Genomic DNA, 20,494 nt, shown 5'->3' with positions numbered 1-20,494 from the left:
TGAACTCAACCTTTTATTTCTCAGTTGTGATTCAGCTAAAAACAAATCAGTTATTTGTCAATGTAAATCAAACATGCTGCACCAGGAACTTTTACCCAAGTTCAAACAAAACCGAGAATGTGCTCTGTGAGGCTTAGGCACTGCGGTGCTTTGAGCTAAATGTCAGCATGCTAACATTTACCATGTTTACATTTACGTTTACATTCACTCATTTGGCAGATGCTTTGATGCAAAGCCTTTTATCCATGTTAACCATCTTATTTTGTCATCTTAGCATGAAACTGTGGAAATGTCATTAGTTTTGCTCATGTGAAATTTTTGCCTGATGGAAGTCATGCCCACAAATTTACAAATCTAATATAATCCCTTACAATCTGAGATATAAAAACCAGAAATGTTTACTTCATGGTGCCACTGAAGAAAAAGTCAGGGGATCACCAAAATAAATTGGGTCCATCCTCAAGGAACTATGAACGTCTATACCATATGTCATAGCAATACATGACACGTAGTTGAGATATTTCAGTCTGGACCAAACGGGTGGATTTAGCCATCAATCCACAGACAGACCCCATAGATAGAGCCATGCCACTTGCAAAGTTAAAAAAAAAATACTGTCACAAAATCATGAAATTCATGAAGCTATACATATAACTTGTTCCTGTAGTTTGGATGGAAACAGTCCCGAAAGCTGTGCTGTGCTGGCAGTGTTTTCCTGTTGCTATCTTTGTTAATTGATTAGTTGAAGTTATCTGGAGACTGCCCCAGTTCTGCAGGTGTAAACAAAGAGCTCCTCAATTAGAAACTGGGTTACACCTGGAGGACAAACACGCAACCACACAAACCCACAAAACACACCTAAGCACACAGCAAACATCATCTAACAAATTGGTTTAGTGGGTGCTGAGAACTCGTTCCAGCAAATGTGTGCAGCAGACTACTGATAAGTCCTTTTAGCTATAAGTACTGAAACTTCAAATCTGTTCCCCAAATTTGTCAAATGATGTAACACATGTGGAGGTTGGACCCTGACAAATTTTATCGTTCTTCAAAATGGCTTCCATCAGCACTAGCACGTTTCATGAAAGATAAGTGTGTTGGGAGGTAATTATGAGTGTTTCAGCATAATCTGTGGACTCCTTTTCCTGAGTGAACGTCTCCGAAATAGTTAGGTGAGTTTTTTTTTTTTTGTAACAGCATCAGCATTTTGTTCACCAAATAGCATTTGGTTTTTGTTCTCGACCTCCACAGAGGACATGAGAATTTAATATTTATTTCACTATAACATAGGAGGCAACATAGGAGAGTCTAACTGTGGTGTTAGAAAAAAAAAAACCACAGAATCAGTAGAGGACACTCAAACATTTGGCTCATGAGATAACAAGAACTCTTTTAAGTTGGGTTTTTCAAATGAAAATGGAAAGTTGAAAAGTTCTGAGTTTAGATAAATTTAGGTTCAAATTTAGGAGGCTTTTTAGATCTATATGGTAACCTTCATGGCGTAAAATCTAAAATACAAATACTTTAAAGTTTAAAGTTTCAAATATAATTGCAGTTCCACATGTCAGTGTTCAAGTCCTGCTGTCCCCCACAAAGGAAATCCTATAAAATGTGAAAAATATATATTAGATAATAATTGTTTTATTATATGTTAATATTTGTTGATTATCTAAAAATAAACTATAAATCCATTGATAGCTTTAAGGATAAAAGGTGAAGGCAACTTGGTGTGTTTAAGTTGCACTTATTGATCGGCAGCAGCAGTTCTCTGAACCCTCTGCTGAAAATGTGAACATTATTCTGTGAAGACAGCAAGAGACCAGCCTCGGTCTGTATTCACAGGTATTTTATGTCTCCTGCAGTGGAACCGTGGAGCTGATTCATGTCTCTGCTACATTGGAGCCATGGACTGTTGTCATTCAGGGCCATGTCCCACCTCATCAACAGGCCTGTGGCTCTCTGACAGACTCCAAGTGTTAGAATATCTACCTCTGAATGACCCCACCCTCTGCTCATATCCTCCTCCATCATCCCCATTGAGAGCTGCCAGGTCAGCTGTCGCCCCCGTTTACCGTCCACACGCTGGCCCACTGACTCACCCATCCGTTAGTCCCGCTGGTGACGGACGGGGTAGGTTTAACAGTCAGGCAAGGTCAGGAGAGTGGCCTCACTCTCATTACTCTGGCCTTGCTCCCTGCCATTACTTTTAGCTTTCCCTCCTCCGTTCCCTCCAATCCATCTGTCGCCAGCATTAAGAGCGGAGCAATATATTCCTCACCCCCGGGCATGTTTTATTACAACACTTAAACTGTTGCACTTCGACTCCACTGCAGCAAGTTGCTCGGAGACTTTAAATCTCTGTTTGGTCAAAACACATTTGGATTGCATAGGTGTTTGATTGACTCAGTAATTATAATTGCAAAACAAAAAAGGAGTGTAGGGGATTGAAATTTAAAGGTTCTCAAATGTATTCTAGATATTTACAATTTAAGATTAATACTAAAGCTGCAGTAAAAAAACATTCAGTGAGAACTAATTTTACTGTTGCTATGGGTAATTTCCACATTGCTATCAACTATTCTTAGTAGCCTCTATATCTATTTTGTTTCATTTCCTCTAGTCATAACATTTCTGCCCATTACTGTGCTAATACAATTTTTTGTGCTTGTGAAATTGTGTAGCACTAACAATCAGATGTACAAAAATTGTCTGTGTCTAATTGTTGGATATCTAAGAATGTCAACTCATTCCTGTCAATCAACTTAAAATAACTCATCTGACATGCTTGTGTAAATACAGCAGTGAATGTTGACTACAGTCTCTCTTTATAAGAAATCAAGTCAGATGAATGGTTTTCTGTTAACTGATCACTCTTTCAAAACTGCCATCAGTTTTACATTCCTTTTACTTTGGGAAACTTGTTTTTTTGTTTTGTGTCTCTGAAAACTGAAACTCTGCTACAGGAAGCTTCCACTGGCTCTAAACTAGAACAAAAAACAATGAAAAGATGAGCAAATAGAACAAAGAACAGAGATCATAAAAGATCGGTGCTGCTTCCATGGCTTCCAACGGATTTTAAAATTCTCATTATACAACTGGTTTTCTGGACCAAAACAGGGCCAGAAGCACTGACATTTGTGTGTAGAATCTCCACTGAAAATAAAAGCTTCTTTCCCCACTACACATTTGTGAGCTTTTACATCAATATAATCTTAATTTAGAATCCCATAACATGATTATACTATCAGACTCTAGCTCTTAACTACGGGCCAGAGGTGATTTGTTATCAATGCACTCAAAACCTCGATGTTAGATTAAAAATCACTATTAAACACTCATTTTTCATTGTTATCTTCGTGGTATGTGCAGTTTTTTTATGTTATGAAGTTGTGAAGCTTAGATTTACTTAACTTAATCACAAACTTAGCATAAATTAGGGATGGATTTTATACGGGTGTTGCATTCGAATTTTGATTGTCAGTAAACAGAAACAAAAAGGAAAAAAAAAAGCTTGATAAGGTGATAACTAAAGCAATTACAAAGGAAAAATAGCCATCAGTTATACCATTTATAAACAGTAAATGCCATGAAAATGTCCCCTTTCTGAAGTAAGTACTGAACCAATGCCTTTATAGTTGAAGCATTGCATTGGAGATAATTCTGTTCGCTGAAAATTGCAATTTCACATTACCACGTCATCCTATCAAACTGGGTGGTTAACTTCTCTGATGCAAATATTCCACAGAGACAAGAAGAGTGGAACCAGTTAGAATTATTATCCAGCTGCAGAGGAACGTCCCCTGAGAAGCACACTTCACTGCAAACTGAGCTCGGCAATTAATACATATCACATTGCTTACCTTCTGTGTCCAGATCAGCTTATGTAACTGCTACTCTTGACCTAATACAGAAACTGAGTAGTGGGCAGGATTTCAAATGAGGGAGAGGGGAAGGACCTGAGCTACTAACACTGCAGTGGAGATTATTAGAGGGCTACTGTATCTCTTTCATCATGGCCATGGTGCACTGTGGTATCTACTCCAATGCCCCCGGCTCATCAGCGAGACCCCAGACCTAATTTGCAGTTGCTGACATGACCCTCCCACACACTGACTGCTGTAAAATCTGTGCCTTCAAACTAATTAGATGGACACAGAAACGCAATTAGAGCAACTGATAATTAATGCTGTAACTAAATATGTGCCTGCAAGTTTTCTTTTTTCTTTTTTGGATCACCGTCTCAGTGGAACATGATCAGACAGAGAAGCAGCTATTGTGGAAGGTGTACGCAGAGGATAATGGAAGTAAGTAGAAGAAAACATCCCCATTTCTGTAATTAATTTTAACATTAAGCCTGTGTTTAGACAAGTTAGGCCGGTACTCATCTATTCACAAGTACACTCAAAAGCATAATTGAACCGCTACTAATGTCTCATGTTTTGTTTGTTTTTGGATGACATATTATTGGCAGTTTATCTTGGACACAATTATGACTTTATTCTCCATCACGTTCTATTGGATTTTAGAGTCATAAGTTATAGTCTGGCCAGAGGCTGGATGTTCATCCTCTTCTCATGAGCTTATTTGACAGACAGAATAAACAAGGCAACATCTGCATTACAAATGTGCTCACAGACACCGAGAGCAGTCAACAGAGAAAAAAATACTTAAGATGCAAAGCTACAAACCTGTTTAAGAGTCAAGAACTAACCCCAACTTGAATATCAAATTTGATTAATAAACTACAGCGAAAAGGATTTGTAAAAATGAATGAAAATTACCACTAAATACAAATAATGAAGCCTTTGTCCAATGTCATCTTGTGCCTAAGCGTTTGAATAATAACCGTAATTCCCAAATTTGATTCAAGTCCGATAGATGCTTTAGAGAAACAGGAGCAACATTATAAGTTCTGCACTACTTAAATATCTTGCTGGGTTTGATGCAGCCACAATTTGCATAAAAACCCAAATACATCACATCTGATAAAGGTGTTGGTAGTGGTAGTAGTAGTTGTAGCTTAATCAGAGCAAAGGTTGATAGCTTGCAAAATAGGCTGTGACCACAATACATAATATGAGAAAGACTATGCTTTAGGTTAGGTCACTTTGAAGTTTATAGTTGCATCACTTTTCCCTTTAATATTCTTGTTTGTATAAAAACATCTACAGACTGACTTCACCTAAATAAACATACCTTATCTTTTGCATGGATGCCTGGTTGAAGACCTTTTTCGACATGCTGTGATCAGGTGGCTGTAAATAGCAGGCGATGAATTAATTGAGGAGCCGCAGGCATTTAGGAAGGAACAGCCAACAGCTTGAAAATGCCTATCCAGGTGGATTATCTCCTCAGCGCAACACCGGCTGAGTCATATGGATTATGTATTAAATCAAACACATACACAGCGGTTCAGTGTTAGCACCAAATATCACCGATGCTTATATGTGCATTAACTTAAATGAGTGGGGAAACAAACACGAAGCAAGACAAAACAATAACAACAAAAAACTGTAAATACACTACAGTGCATGCCAAATGTTCAGAGCACCACACTGTTTCATAGGAAAACTTGTTGTGCTGCTAAGAAAGATTAGACACAACTTCTGCCAATTTTTCTGGGCACACCATGGCAGGGATTTGTGTTACTACTGGCCTTGGACACGAAATGACAGACAAAATGTCAACAGGTACAGGGATATATACTGAATGTTTTTACTATGGTTACTCTAGTGACATATACAGGCTTTCGCACTGTCTGTTGCTTGTTTTAATACTGGTTAATGGAAAGAGGCAGTGGGAAAGAGCACTGGCACATGTCAACATTTATTCTGAGCAGCACGCATTTGCAAATTCAATTTTACCTTCCATTTTATATTCTCCGGAAATGCCAAATGTCATCAACAAAGGTGAATTACAGTACATTGGAGCCGCATCTTCAGTTTATCCCCTCTTAAGGAGCCTTCTCCCATGCTGATTTTAAAGGTGAACTAAAGGGAAAAAAGATGTTAATATTATGGGTAAAAAAATAAATAAATAAAATACAAATCACCACATGTTTTTGGATGTCATCTGAACTCTAGTTTAGTTTCACAACACTCACTTTTACCATTTAAATTATTTTCATGGTGGCTGAGATGCCTGGGTGATACAGAGGAAAATATGCAGGGAAGTGGCCAATCACGGTTGCGAGATGAAGGGAATGAAAGAAAATCATAAATAAAAACAAACAGAAAATTGCTAAACAAAACCAAACAAGAAAAATAAAAATGAAAATGAAACATTTTAAAAGCAAAAGACAGAATCAGAAAAAAACCCCAAAACAAATAAAGAGCACAAAGATGCAACAAAGAAAACAGTGCTCTGCCTGGCTTAATGCTGCTCAACTCAAAACCCTGTTGAGACAGAAAGAAATGCGTAAATTCCCCCTGTGAGAATAAAAAAATAAAAATAAACATAAAAACTCACACAATTTGTTATGGTTTTCAATGGTTATAGAAGATGGTTCTGACATCATCATCATCACAGGATGTATCTGAGCTTTTCTAACCGTCAAGTCAGTCTAGCAGCTGCAGTAGCAGCAGCAGCAGCAGGAGCAACAGTCACATACAATGGCGGCAATCAAAGAGGGAAGTACCTGTACCTGTAATCATACTGTATATGCACTATATCCATGCCCATGAAATTACAATCTGCTATTCAGCCTTTTTTTTATTTGTTGTGCATTGTGTAATTCATTGAAACATCAGTGAGGCAAAGTGACCACTCATTTGATAACCCCCAATGATGCACCTGCACTCACATACCAACAAGCTGGAGTTGCTTTGTGGTGACTGTGCTACTGTACTGCTTTTGTACTTGCTTAAGATGCAAGGGTGTTAATGTGGTACCAATATTATAACATGTGGCTAGACAAGGTCAGTGATCAGCTGGAACAACAAAAGGTGTGCAAGTACAAAGTGGATAAGTGTAGTTCCAGCATACATATTACAGCTGCATCAGTGTCAATTTAAAGGTTTTCTCATGTGCAACCAACAGGGGGCAATGTGGTTCTGTGATTAAACCAATCACTTCACCCTGAGACTCCAGTGCTGAAAAATCTTTAGGGCATATACAGTGGGAAGGTTGACAAAAGAAGAAAATATAGCAAAACAAATGAATAAAACCACCAGAGGAGATAAGTCTTGGCCAGAGCCAAATGACTTCAGGCAGCTTCATTTGAACCGCTAAATCGGATTTTATGCTGAAATTGTTCAATAATTAGGGAATACAGTGAGGCTATCGTAAATGTCAGACCAAATATATCAGCACAAGCTATCACACCCAGGTACAGCACCACAAAATACCATGCAAGTCATTCCAGGCAGCCCCTTCCTGTCTTTCCCCTGACCTCACAGTGTAGAAATTCTATCTACAACAAATCTGTTTATTGCATGGTAGCAACATGTTTCTTTTCCCTATTTGTACATGTATGTATGCAGATAGACCAATGTACGTGTGTATTTAATTATGACACAAGGATGTTGCTGCAGGTATACAAACCCATAGCCTAAGATAGCAGAGACACTGTAAACACCAGTTTAATGCTTTCATTTGCCAAACATATCAGAGACATTGCATTAACTATAAGTAATAGAGATCCCAGCAGACAGGACATCATCTTGTTTGCCTTTTCTGCCTTCTTTTACCACATATTATTCCACCAAGATAAACACAAATTTGTGATTACAACAATGCAGAGGCTTGCAAAAGCTGAAGGTGAAACATTCACACACAAGCTCTGCTAACTTTGCTGGTGCAACAATGACACCCCTTATCTTATGAAAGTTGAGAATCCATGAATAAAACATGCGGTCATGCTTTTTTTATAGCCTCTACAATGCCTCATACATGGCTAGAATAGCTAACAATCAAAGAGTCAAGAGATAGGTTCAGTGGGGAGTGACTCTCTTTTGAAGTTGTGTCTCCCTCGCCAATTCTGAATTTCTTTGAAAAGAAATAAGGGAATATTGGACCATATCATATTTGTCCCCCCTGTGGAATGTCTCTGTTTCTACTGTATTTATCTATTTACCTAATGGAAAGTTGACTTCTTCTGTATTCAGCCAAGAGTAGGGAGTTTGTGAGGGATGATTTGCACATCAATACTCCCTCTGAGTGGCTACAGAACAATACACTTTTCCTCTTTAAAAAGCCCTCTGATGTGTGTGGTTGAAATAACTTTTTATTCTTAAGTGATGTGACTGATGTTACCATATGTAAGTGATACAGATTTCGGTTGTATTTTGTGGAGTTTTTTTTTTGCTGTTCAACATAGCTTTATGTGTTTTCTATGGTATGTTCCCATTTTCAAAAGACAATGTGGGGCAATAAGGTGAGTGAGGCACATCCTATGTTCCACAGGATTTTGTGTTCAGCACAGCCTCTGTGCCGACTTCTTCACCTTCTTTCTAACTCTAATATTTTCTGTATAAAAAGTCTTGGGCTTGACGGTGCACTGGTCAGGGCTCTTGAGTAAGGGTCATAAAAGTCCATCAGTGACCCATATGATGCTGTTTCATGGTTTTCATACACAATTCACAACTGGAGTGTAACAGAACATCAACTGAGCTTTTTACTGGCTTGGGAAAAGCTCAACAGGTGACAGAAATCTCATTAAACTCACAGATGAATTAACACAGGACTCCAAAGGGGTAAAGACAAGGTCTCATTTGGGAATTAAATTCCATGAACGGAACCAGAGAAAAAAAGGAGGGGGATAGAAAAGGAGTTTTTCATGGCAAAGCAGCGAGAGATCGATATAGTACAGTTCAATTCAAGAGCCCTCTTGGTAGGAGATTGTGTCCAAAGAGTGTTGTCCTTGGAATACAAAACAGAATGAATATGAAGTCCAGGTTGCAGAGTTTGTGTTCATCGGGTTGAAGGAAGGTAGAGGCAACAGCAAGAGCTCAGACCATAGACAGACATTCACTGTGGGTCATGATGAAGAAGGTTTTGTGGATGGGATTTATGAAGTGCAATAAGAAATGAGGACACAGAATGTGCTGCTTTTTCATTCTCAATTATAGATAAATTAGGAAAGAAAATGTGGTTGGAAAATCAGCACTCCATAATTTTATACCTTTACATTCAGTCCAGCATCGCTATATGTAATTACATTCATATTGGACAATTTTGCAGTGCATAATTTACATCCAGTGCCAATGCTGAGTGCCATTGCAGAGGACCGGAGTTAGTCAAGTGCTTTAAAAGCCATGCCCTTACCTAGCTGCCGTAAACACAATCTTTACACAATCATTTTCTCTGCTCAGATATTGTAGAAGGAAATAATTTCAAAAATTGTTGTGAACATTAAAAACTTTGTCTCCATGCGAAGGTTCTTTACAATATTGTTTTACCAGAGGATGTAACAGACTCCCACCGAAATGATATAACAAATGCAGGAGGTTGTTTATAATTCCACTTGAGTAAAATTTAGTAAAATAACAATGTATGAACCAGAGCAAGACAGACCAAACATAAACAAGAGCATACTGTACTACTGTACAACTCACTACATATGCAGGTAATGTAAGAAAAAGTACATTGATCACATTGCTGTGTATATTTTGGAAGGCTATTATCTAGCAACCTAAATTGCCTTTGTTTTGAAACATTACATCCAAAACTGGTGGTTGATTTTTATTCTTGCGCCACCATAAATTTGATGATCCAGTTTGCCAAGCTATTCATGTTCCCCCCAGGATGAGTTGCAATATCTTTGGTGATCTCTTAACTTCATCACGTCAAAATTTAAAGTTTGGTTTATGGCCAAAAACCTGCCAGAGTAATGACATTACCATCAGCCTCTGCTGTGCTTTGTGTTTAGTGCTAATTAACATTAGTAGCTACTTTAACTCAATCATACAGCCTTATGTTCCATCTTGGCCACGATGTTCCTCCAAGGAAGGTCATCTGACATTGTTATCCCTGCACACAAGGCAATTGCGGTCCAGACTGTTCGAAGCTGTGGTTTTGTGATGGTGGAACAAGCTACCGAATGCTATCAGAGCAGGGGCGTCCCTCTCTATCTTCACAAACCTCTTGAAAACTCATCTTTTCCGAGACCACCTCGTATCCAAACACCCTAACATGCCTAACTTGCACTTATTATGCACTTTCAGCGCACTTCTTTATCTGATCTCCTTGGACTTGAGTAGTTGTAGTGCTCAGTACCTACACCTCGGACTCCTATTGCACTGAAGCTTCAGTGATGTCCCTCACTTGTAAGTCACTTTGGATAAAAACGTCCGCCAAATGAGTAAATGTAAATGTTAATGTGTTTTATGTCCTTTGTACACAAGATAAGCAAAGACACACAAGGCAACACAACACTGTGAGTGGGACTAGGTGTTAGTGGAGATCTGATCTTTAGTCATGTTCCCTTTAAGTAACAAACTGAGCTCAGTTAGATACCTCAGAATCCAATTTATTGAGCGTTGACATTGAGATTTATGAGGTTGTACTGTGTTAAAAGCACTGAGATAGTAAAACAACAGAATCCTGATGACGCTACCAGTTCTCTCCAGGTGTTCACAGACCCCATGCAATGACAAAGCATCATCCTTAGAGCAGAAATGCAAATTATAGGGTGTCCTAAGGTCTTCACAAGCTGTTAGAAGCCACTGGCCTGATATCATTAAGTTTAACCTCGCTCACTTTTTCAAATGCAAGGATTATGCATGACTATTCCAGAGAGCAGGAATTTTCTGTGAGAGATTTACTTCACAAGACATAGCAGTGGGGGTACATCAGTGCAAGGCAACCTATAGTGTCAGCTGTTTATTGTCTAGCAGCAGTCAGCCATCTTGCTGTCCTTGCTGTTTTTTTTTTTTCTTTCCAGGGTGAAATGCTGATGTTTGTTCCTTCCTATGCCTTAGAAGCTTAGGATTTACTAGTAAGAATCTGCAATTCAAATGCAATTATTGCCTTTCCTCTCTCTGTCACTGGCAACTCCATTAGCCAATTAAATTTGCAGTATCTTTTTATTGGAATTGCTTGCAAGTGAGGGACAAAATGTCAGTGTTTTCCCAATGATAGATAATTTCATTTTCAAAACATAATTGGACAAGAGCACGAGTGTGTTGTTACTGAGTGCTGTTCAGGGCATGGGGCAAAAATTGGAAACTTGAAACCCTTGAAAAATAATCTACAACAGCACAAGTAGTGTTTGAATCTTTTTTTAAACCTTTAAGCTTTTTAGTTCAATGACATTTCTTAAGTTTAAATTAAATTTTTCTTTATTTTCAGTCAATAGAAAAAAAAACCAACTGCATTTTGATAGTGATTCCAGATTGCGAATAACATTCGTCAAAATAAATGACCATAAGTGTGTTGGATACCTGATAGTAAGTCAGATTTATATTAGTACGTATGATGTACTACACCAGGCTTAGTGTCTCAGACACAGCACTTATATATGTATTGATCCAAATGCACCTTTGTCTCACACAGTATGAATCCAGAGCAGCATCAGATAATAACCCTTTCCATCTCTGTCAAAAGGCATGATGGCTTAACCATGTTTCACTGGGGACTTCCAGCAAACTATTTAGCCCGGGGAGAGAGGGAGAGATAGAGACGGAAGTGTGTATATGTGTGTGTTTGTGTGTGTGTGTGTGTGTGTGTGTGTTTGCGCTTGTGTATTCAGTGCGGGGGAGGATAGCTGAAAGAGTGACTGTAGCTTATGAGAAAGTGTCTGACAGTGAGAAACACCAAATCAGAGAACAAGTCCTCACTCAGCCAGTAGCTATTGATCCAGGTTCAACAGGCCATCCAGAGGACCATTGATCTTAACCACATCTTCTCTCATTGGTCACCATCACAAGAGGCAGAAACACATGGCAAAAAAATGCGCCTCCACAATACATATTCAACCTATTAGAGGCTATTTTTCTGTTTTTCTTTTTTAGTCTTTTTTGATGAGATAATTAACCCAAATAGCTCGCAGTGCAATTCTCCTTGTTTTGGCTTTTTTTTAATGGTTGACTCAAAACAAAATAAAGCAGGACAAGAAAATGACACTTGGCTCTTCAAAATGACAATACAATGGCACTAGTTTAGGCAATAAGCTCACCTCTTGACAGGATTTTCTTTCACTTCTTTCAGAAAATTGAATCTTGTGGAGACTCCATAATCATAATGCTTTTTACACATGTTCTATGATAGTGGTCATAATCCACCTCCTATGAGTCCACCCACGAGAACTTGTGGGATGGTCTACACGGTTGGTCAAATGTAGGTTGTAGCTACTGTGGAAATGACTAAAACTACAGTATCTTTACAGGTGATGAGAGGCACGCCTTCAGTTTTATACAGGCCCTAAACATCTTGCCTACATTTCGATTTTCTGGTTCCAGAAGTCAGTGATGTTATTTAATCAAAGTTAATTGCAGGATCACAACAGTTCAAATACTATCATCTGCAGTCAGATCATATTTGTGGTAAAAACTGAGACAAGAAACAAGAAGTTGCGAGTGCAGAGATGCTCGAATCCCACTGACTTGCAGGTGAAGTAGGTGACGTCTGAATACTTGGAACTTCTTCAAGATTGATTTCCCATCAAGGCTCATTGCCTTAGCCTCCCTTAAAAGCAGGCCTTGTTAACATCAAGGTTCAGATTGGTTGTGGCAGGGCTGTGCATGGCATCAGCTGATCAGTATCACCTGCTTTCATAATTGTTGTGATGCATCCAAGCCAAACATATACTCTGTTTTACAATCTGATCAGCAACATCATGTCTTAGGTGCTGCTCCTACCAGCTGTATTTTTCTAGTTGGGATTATTGAGTTCTAACACTGGACGTGTAGAATTTCCAGAGACACTGTTGTCCACCTGTGTCTAATTGAATCAGAGCTTTTTACAACATGTCTGCTTCTGCTGCTTCAGAAAGGACATATTTTGTTTGTACTGCACATCATGGTGCAGCAGCCGACATGACTTTGAGGTGTTAATATCCAGCCTTCAAAAACTGGAAATTGCTTCTGGCTTCCTCAGTAGGAACGCAGACAGAGCGCCGATTGCATCTGTTTAAGTCATTTATTACCTCAGTGCACACAAACAGAGAAACTCACCTCTGAATTTTGTTCAGTTAGACATGTGGCAGACAGAAAGCATTGTCACAAACGCGCTTGTACATCTGTCCTTCAGAGTTTCAAAAAAGAGTAAGTAAATATCAGCCAAAAACAATGCAGATATTCAGTTCTAATTATAAGAGCCAGATATGCGTAGATGCAGGCTGTTTTGTTATAACCTTTGCGTTTTGTGCCATTTAATATGTGACAAGACATTATTTAATACTGTCAATTGTGACACCTCAGGCATCATTGTGTGATTAGTTCATAGCAGTGTTTCTTTTTTATTTAATTCCAGCAGAGCTGTCATGAAACACATCACAGTAAAACCTGGCAATCATTCAAGTCGTATTGCAATCCAAAGATATTTTCTGGGATGAGTAAATCTGATGCAGTCTGAGCACCGTTGCGCATACTATTGTTTAAACCACTTTAAGACTAAGAACACAGTAATAACAGTGGCCACCAGAGGCAGCATTTTATTGGACTTACAGTACGTCCAACTTTTATAATGCCATTTGTTATAACATTAACAGCTGTAAATACTGGAGAGTCCATTTATGGCCAGGATCGATGCAAGTGGTTCAGTTCTATCATTAATCATGGAGGGTACCTTTTATGAAGCAATCTCACTTTATTCATAAAGGATAACTGTATGGCTCCATTAAGGTGTCACACTATTTATCTTCCTTATAACCTGCTCATGGCATTACAAAGTGTCTTGGCTTGCTACACTCTTTCTCTCTCTTGCCTCCACTCCATTTGTCCCTTTGCCCTCTTTCACATATAAAATAATTGGAAATACATGGAGGCAATAACAAGGGGGCAGTTTACTGGTGATAACAAGAAGGCTGTAAAAGAGAAAATTGTTCATTTGTTAAAGTTGTGTGTGCGTGTGTGCATGCATGCATGGAAGATAAGGGGGTTGTAGGTGTGGAGGGGCAGTAAACTTTTATCATCTATGGAAAAGTGATTAGAGAATGTGCAAAATCTAGCTATATAGAAGTCAAAGCAATAAATGCCAGTGCAGTTTTTGCTGTGACACAAGCTTTTTTGGAAATGCATATTCTTGCTGTAGGTTGTAAGGCTGCATTAAATGTTAAATTTATATTATATGGGTGGTGTGGTGGCGGTATGGTCAGTAATACTGCAGGATTAAATCCATGATTAAACATGCAGCCAATCCCATCTTCAGTCTCTAAGGCTACTGTCTTAATACAACCCTCAGTACAACCCAGAACCAGTTAGGTTATAAAATATACAGTATGCGATTTATTACATCTGAGCCTATGCCAAGAGCTAGCCAAGGAAAGCATGTTTTATGAATGTCCAGCCTCGGAGTATTTGATGAACTGGTGGGTCACTGTTTGATCCTTGGCAAAGGCTGGACCTAATATCATCAGAGCATGTTGGCAGAGCCCTGAAGAAATCACCTCTGCCTCCGCTCATAGTATAGAGACTCATTCTGGTCATTACTGGCAAATAAATGAAAGCATTAATTTCAAACAATCTGCAGTCACAGACTAATTGAAGAGTTTCATCTTCACTGAGCCTGCATGAGTAGCTCTCGCCACTGGAAGTCAAAAAAAAAAGGGATAAAAATAATCAGATAAGAAATAGTGGTATGGTGTTCAGAGAAACTTTAGATACAAATATTTGTCAAGCTTTATCTACCTTTTGCACTCAGTTCAGGGAATAAACACATTCAAAAGAGGGATTGGGCTTTTCAGCTACATATTGTGGTTCAGAATACATTCTCAGTTTCAGCAACCGAGTAATCATTACTGAAAAACATTTTTAAAGGAGCTATTTGTAAGTTTTGCTATTGTTACATAGCCAGTGTTAGCATTAACAGCTGTTTACTTACCAGTTTTAGAAGGAGCTTCAGCCATTGATACAAGTGGTTATAATATGCCCTCTGAGCAGGGACACTTTTTTAGAGCAGACTGGAAGATACAGTGACGTAGACTCAAAATGTGACAGATGGGCTAACCAGGCTGGGGCTAGCTGGTTAGCATGCTCATTTCAGTAGTAGAAAAAAAAAAAGTGATAGCAATAGAAGCTAAACAAGTGGGTTTCTTTCAACCAACCTTTACTTCTTGGTGAGTGAAGGAATCAAGTTTGATGCTGAACTTGCAGCGTTTCTACAAGTGGTTCCTTTAAGGGCAGGTACCTCTCACTTGCTACTGGTATTCACAACAAACTAAAAGACCCAAAAGTTGCAAAGCAAAACTAATCACTAGCATTAAGGGCAATGTGGGAGTAGCAATGGTTCAGTGTCACAGCACTTGTTTATGACATCAACTGTCTTTGATCTCTCTCCAGTTGACAGAGGCAGTGGAGGAACAAGCAATATTCTTCACTCTGTATTGGATAAAACCCATTCAGAAAAACGAAATATCTGTTATTTCTACTTTCTCTTGATCTGTTACAGCATGGTGTCTATACTGAATTCATGGTTTGCTTCTCAGAACTCCATCTGCTGGATATCTCCTCGTCAAAACATGAGGCAAGAGTGTTGTCATTGTGGAGTGGACAAAGTTTTCAGTGTGTCCAGAGTAGTTTAACTGAGAGGCAGAAATCTCTTATCAGTAATCTCTTTTTGGCTTGGAAGAAGCTATGTATTGTGATATGCATGAACTTAATAACAGAATTATACATTAGCTGTGATAGTGTTTCTGCTTATGTCTTATCCTGTCATTTTAATTTTTCTAAAATTATCATGTGATTTTTGCTATCAAATTATTTTTCTGTCTGTGTAATGCATGACTTAAACGCTAGAATACTTCTACCACACAAAGAGAGAATTGCAACAGCTGATTTCTCCTGAGAAAAATATTTTTTATATTTTCTACAAGGGGATTAAAAGCCATTCTGGCTGCTGTCAAGGCTTTACTGACTTACAGTCTTACTGTAAGTACATCAGCCTCTCATTTTTTACTACTGTAATTCATTGAGGAAAAAAAAAGATGTTCACTGCTTGTTGATAAAACCATGATCATCAGTATTTAGCTTTTTTATCTTTTATAATCCCTAATGGTGTTGTGATTTTTCTTGAGGAAAATGCCACAGAATTCCATATTGGTTTATAAAGGCAAACAGCTTTTTACTGCATTACACATCAGCATGGGTCTGTTCCTGTTTATCTACCATCAAATACCTATAATTGCCTGCTGGTGCATCTACATCTTGAATGTGTGTAATTTTTTTCAGTGTGCAGTTTTTCTGAGTGAATAATAAGTCAAACAAGGTGGGTGGATTTATGTGTATAGAGAAGGAGAGATTGATTGAAACTGTGACATTTCTCGAGGAGTGCAATTCAAAGCTGACCCGAGCTTATCACAGTCCAAAACTGGTAAATGAAGAAATTCTCTGAGAGCAAAGGCCAGATGTCATGTTGGTTTTAATGGTCTGTGGTATAGAATTATTGGTCAGAGACATTTGACTGTGTTGTATGTCTTCGACTGCTCAACAACATGAAACCTTACAGTTGTCAGCCTATTACAAGTGTCTGAATCTGAGCCAGTCAACTGCTGTATGTTGTTGTCATGGAGGCTACCAAAGTAAAATTGTCCTTCAGTGAGGGAGGTGGCATACACATTGGATAAGGAGAGTGACAGTAGTAAAAGCGTCTGTCTCCCTGTCTGTGTCAGCTTTACATATCAGAGAAAAAAACCCTTGCTGAAGATGAGACACGGGATGCATTTAGTTGAACTCTTAGGCAGGTAGAAATGCTACACGCTTTAACTAATCAGCTGATTTAACTAATTAAGGTACCCACACTGTTTGTGCATAATTACACACAGTGCATGTCTTGAATTAGGAGCTCCAAATGCAATCCGCGTAATATTCCTGCTGGTGTGTGATGGCTAATACATTTACTGAAATTAACTGAATGCAAATGAATCATTCTACAAGCACATGAGAAGGACATTATTGGTAAAATTATCCCAGTCATCCAACCTAGTACAAACCCGTGGTCTTATTTATGATCTTAGCATTCGTACTAATATACAGAATGCAAAAGTATTTTAGAGTTTGTTGCACACGCTCACACACACACACACACACACACACACACACACACACACAAACACACACACACACACCTGCATGCCTTCCTATTTTTAAGGACACTATTAATAGTGCCGTGCATCTGAAGGTTACAGTGAGCATTTTGGCCAAACAGAACAGATGCCCTCTTTTCACCAGAGCAGCAAAACATCAAGTGAAAACTGTGTACAGTGTGTCAAAGTGGCCAAATGGATAGAGACTCTCCTCTGACAAAGACATGACAGGTTCAATCAGGGAATCTTTTCATCAGAAGCCATGTGTCTTTTTTGAAGCGGGAACTTGAACTAAGTTCATTCATCTCATCCATTGTAAGCAAGTCTAGCGGACTGCATCATACCAAATAACACTTAAATGCACTGATCTAAAGCCTGCTGTTGGTAAAGGGAGATCTGAATATGAATGGTATCTCAAGTACTCTCTTGAGTTGGAGACTTGGAGAATGGATGGATTAGCGTCTTTTGTTTTTCAGTCTGATGTGAAGTTGTGCTTTGTATAAGGCCTCAGACTTCACATGTTTCATGGACTTGCATCGGTGCATTGAAGCAAAGAACCCTTCTGATCATGCCAGTTCTTGACTGAGGTCAAATCGAGGTTAAACAGTTCATGAACAGGGAAGAGGACATAGACACAGATTTATGGGCAGAGGAGCTACAGTTAGTCTTTACTTGATAATGGTTTTCAGTAAACAGGCCCACAACAACAACAACATGAAAGCAACCAAGTCCACTGGGGCATGGCAGGCAGGCAGGCAGGCGGGCAGGTCAGTATCAGGCGGCAGGTTTTAACCCTGATACAAGATAACTGGGACATGTGTGGGCAGTCAGAGTGGCTGGAACATAATGGCAGCCAGGTTACACTGATGATCTGGCAGGGAACAGTGGCTACAGGCAGGAGTAAGTACTGGGGAGCAGATGGGAGAATTGGGAGCAGGTGTGCAGGTGGGCGTGGCAGTCAGGTGACAGGGAGGGTGGGAACACAATGAGAGCATTTTGGTGGAGAGATGGGTATTACACAGTGCATGGGATAAGGTATAGAGTAAGAGATTCCATACAGTTCAACTCACTTATAAACCTTTATGGGTGCATGAGTAGGTGTGAATAATTATTCCAACCAGTAAAACCACTGTGCAGTATATTGCAGTTTTGTTGGCTGCAGTATATATTTACATAGAATAATACACCGCAGATTGTCACTGCACTGTAACTGATATGAACTCTGAGGGTAGATTGCGTTCTCCTCCTCATCAGATAGCAGACACGTTTGGTCTGGTGGTATCCTCTATTATGTCCTGCCCCAACATTAAATATCAACAAAATTGCACCACAGTAAAGGCAACCCCCTGTGGAGCGTTGACCACTAGTGGTGCTATGTCGTCTTTACAAATGGGTACCCATTTTGTTTGTATCATGCATGTGCATGTCAGTAGTTTAATGTTATTCTGCTGACAGTAGGCTGCAGTAAAGAAATGTAATGTACCAGTGAAGGCAATGAAGATGACAGCAAGCTAGCAAACATGGAGGAAAAGAATGCAGTGTTTAAAGGTGCCCTGTGGAACGTTCTTGTAAACAAAGTTTCAGCTTACATGGTGTGTGTCCTTGAAGTCTAACAAAATATGCTGAATGCATCTCCTTCCTCCTCCTTTCTTCAAGGTTTGAAGCTCGTGTTGTTGACATCCATATTTACTAGATTGCAGTCTTCTTCTTTACGACCTTTGGTGGCACATTTTTGTGTTTCTTAACAAGCTGCTGTTGTCTGTAGATCAGTGGAATAGTATGAGACCCCTGGCTAGAACGTCACCCACACGCACGTAAAGATACCGTATCATGGCACCTATAATATGGTACTTAAAAGTGTTGAACTTTTGTTTCATTATTATTGTTTTTATACCATGTTATCATAGCTCATGTTATTCCCATTGTCACTTAATTTGGCGGAACATGGTGCATGACTGCAGGTGCACATGTCAGTTTTCTTCATTTCGTGCTATCAAACTAATTTTACAGCCTGTCAAGAAGGCAATCCACCAACACCATCACTCACGTTCTCTAAGATTAAGAGAGGAGTCCATGACAGGATTCGAAACTGTGTCATTAAAACATATTCATCCTGACTGCATTTTCCCCTGTCTGTCTATCTTTCCCCATTATCTTTGAGCACTTAGCAACAAGACAGGTTTTTTTCATCAAGTCCTCCAATCATGTCTATCCAATTCTGAGTGGGCCATGATAGTGACAGAGCTACGTAAGCTCCTGAACTAACATTATCAAGTAGTGCTCTTTTGTGTCTATCAGTGCATCTTTGGTGACTCTCTGGCTTCAGGTTATTATATTACCGAGCTCCCTTCACCTGATTAAGGTTTTATCTCCAGCCACAGCTGTTCCAAAGATTATACACTATTCTGTGACATTATTTGAGCCACAGGAGCCACGTCTCCCAGCTGCCTGAAAAAAAGAAAATATATGAAAAACAAATGAAAAAAACTAGCACTGTCTGTCTGTTTCTGCACATTGGTAAATCAGCCTATAACAGTAGTAAAGAAATATCCCTTGCTTCTAGAATATGAGTATGTGTGACCATTTCAGTTAAGTCAAAATTATCTTGTATGAGATTTAAATGTATGACCCAGAAAACATATTTCAAAGGACAGACTTTGCTATGTGTACTAAGCTTTGTTCTTATGCTATGTTTGTTGCCAGCCCTGAGAATTGAGGGTCTCTAAATCCCTGATCCCAGTGGTCAGCCCTGATTTCCTGTCTCTGAATCTAAAAGGCTTAAAGGCTCTGGAGCTCTGGAGCAATTATTTTAAAGGTTTATCGAGCATGATTTGTGTTGACATTCTCAATTAAACATAAGCCTCAGTGTTTTCCAGGGAGACAACACAAATTTGTTTGCATTGTAAAGTTCTCCTAAAACGTTGTTGTCAACCAAGCTGAAGAAAATGAACATTTGCCTTCATTAAACAGCTACAATGGCACCTTTGTAGATGTTATCTAATGCATGTTGTGTACGTTGAGCTTCCATGCAGCTGATCCACCTGTTATCTGAAATTCAACCTGTTTGCTTGCAAGATTCTTGTCAGAAAAGATTTTGCCCTCATGGAAATACAAACATAATACAAACCAAAAATGAGTGTTGCAAGGGTCTGCCAGAATTCATAAATGTCTTAAGGATACATTTTGTTTATATTTATTGTTACTCACATTGTATTTCAAAAGGTTTGTGGGGTTTTTAAGGCAAGAAAAATACAAAAGTAGATGTAAATACACAACAGCGTACACACATACAACACATACACACTTGGACCTACC

Source organism: Trachinotus anak, unplaced genomic scaffold, assembly GCF_046630095.1.
Source record: "Trachinotus anak isolate AG129_WGS33_773 ecotype Australia unplaced genomic scaffold, CSIRO_AGI_Tana_v1 ptg000028l, whole genome shotgun sequence".
Taxonomy (NCBI): Eukaryota; Metazoa; Chordata; class Actinopteri; order Carangiformes; family Carangidae; genus Trachinotus; species Trachinotus anak.
This window is presented reverse-complemented; position numbering follows the sequence as displayed.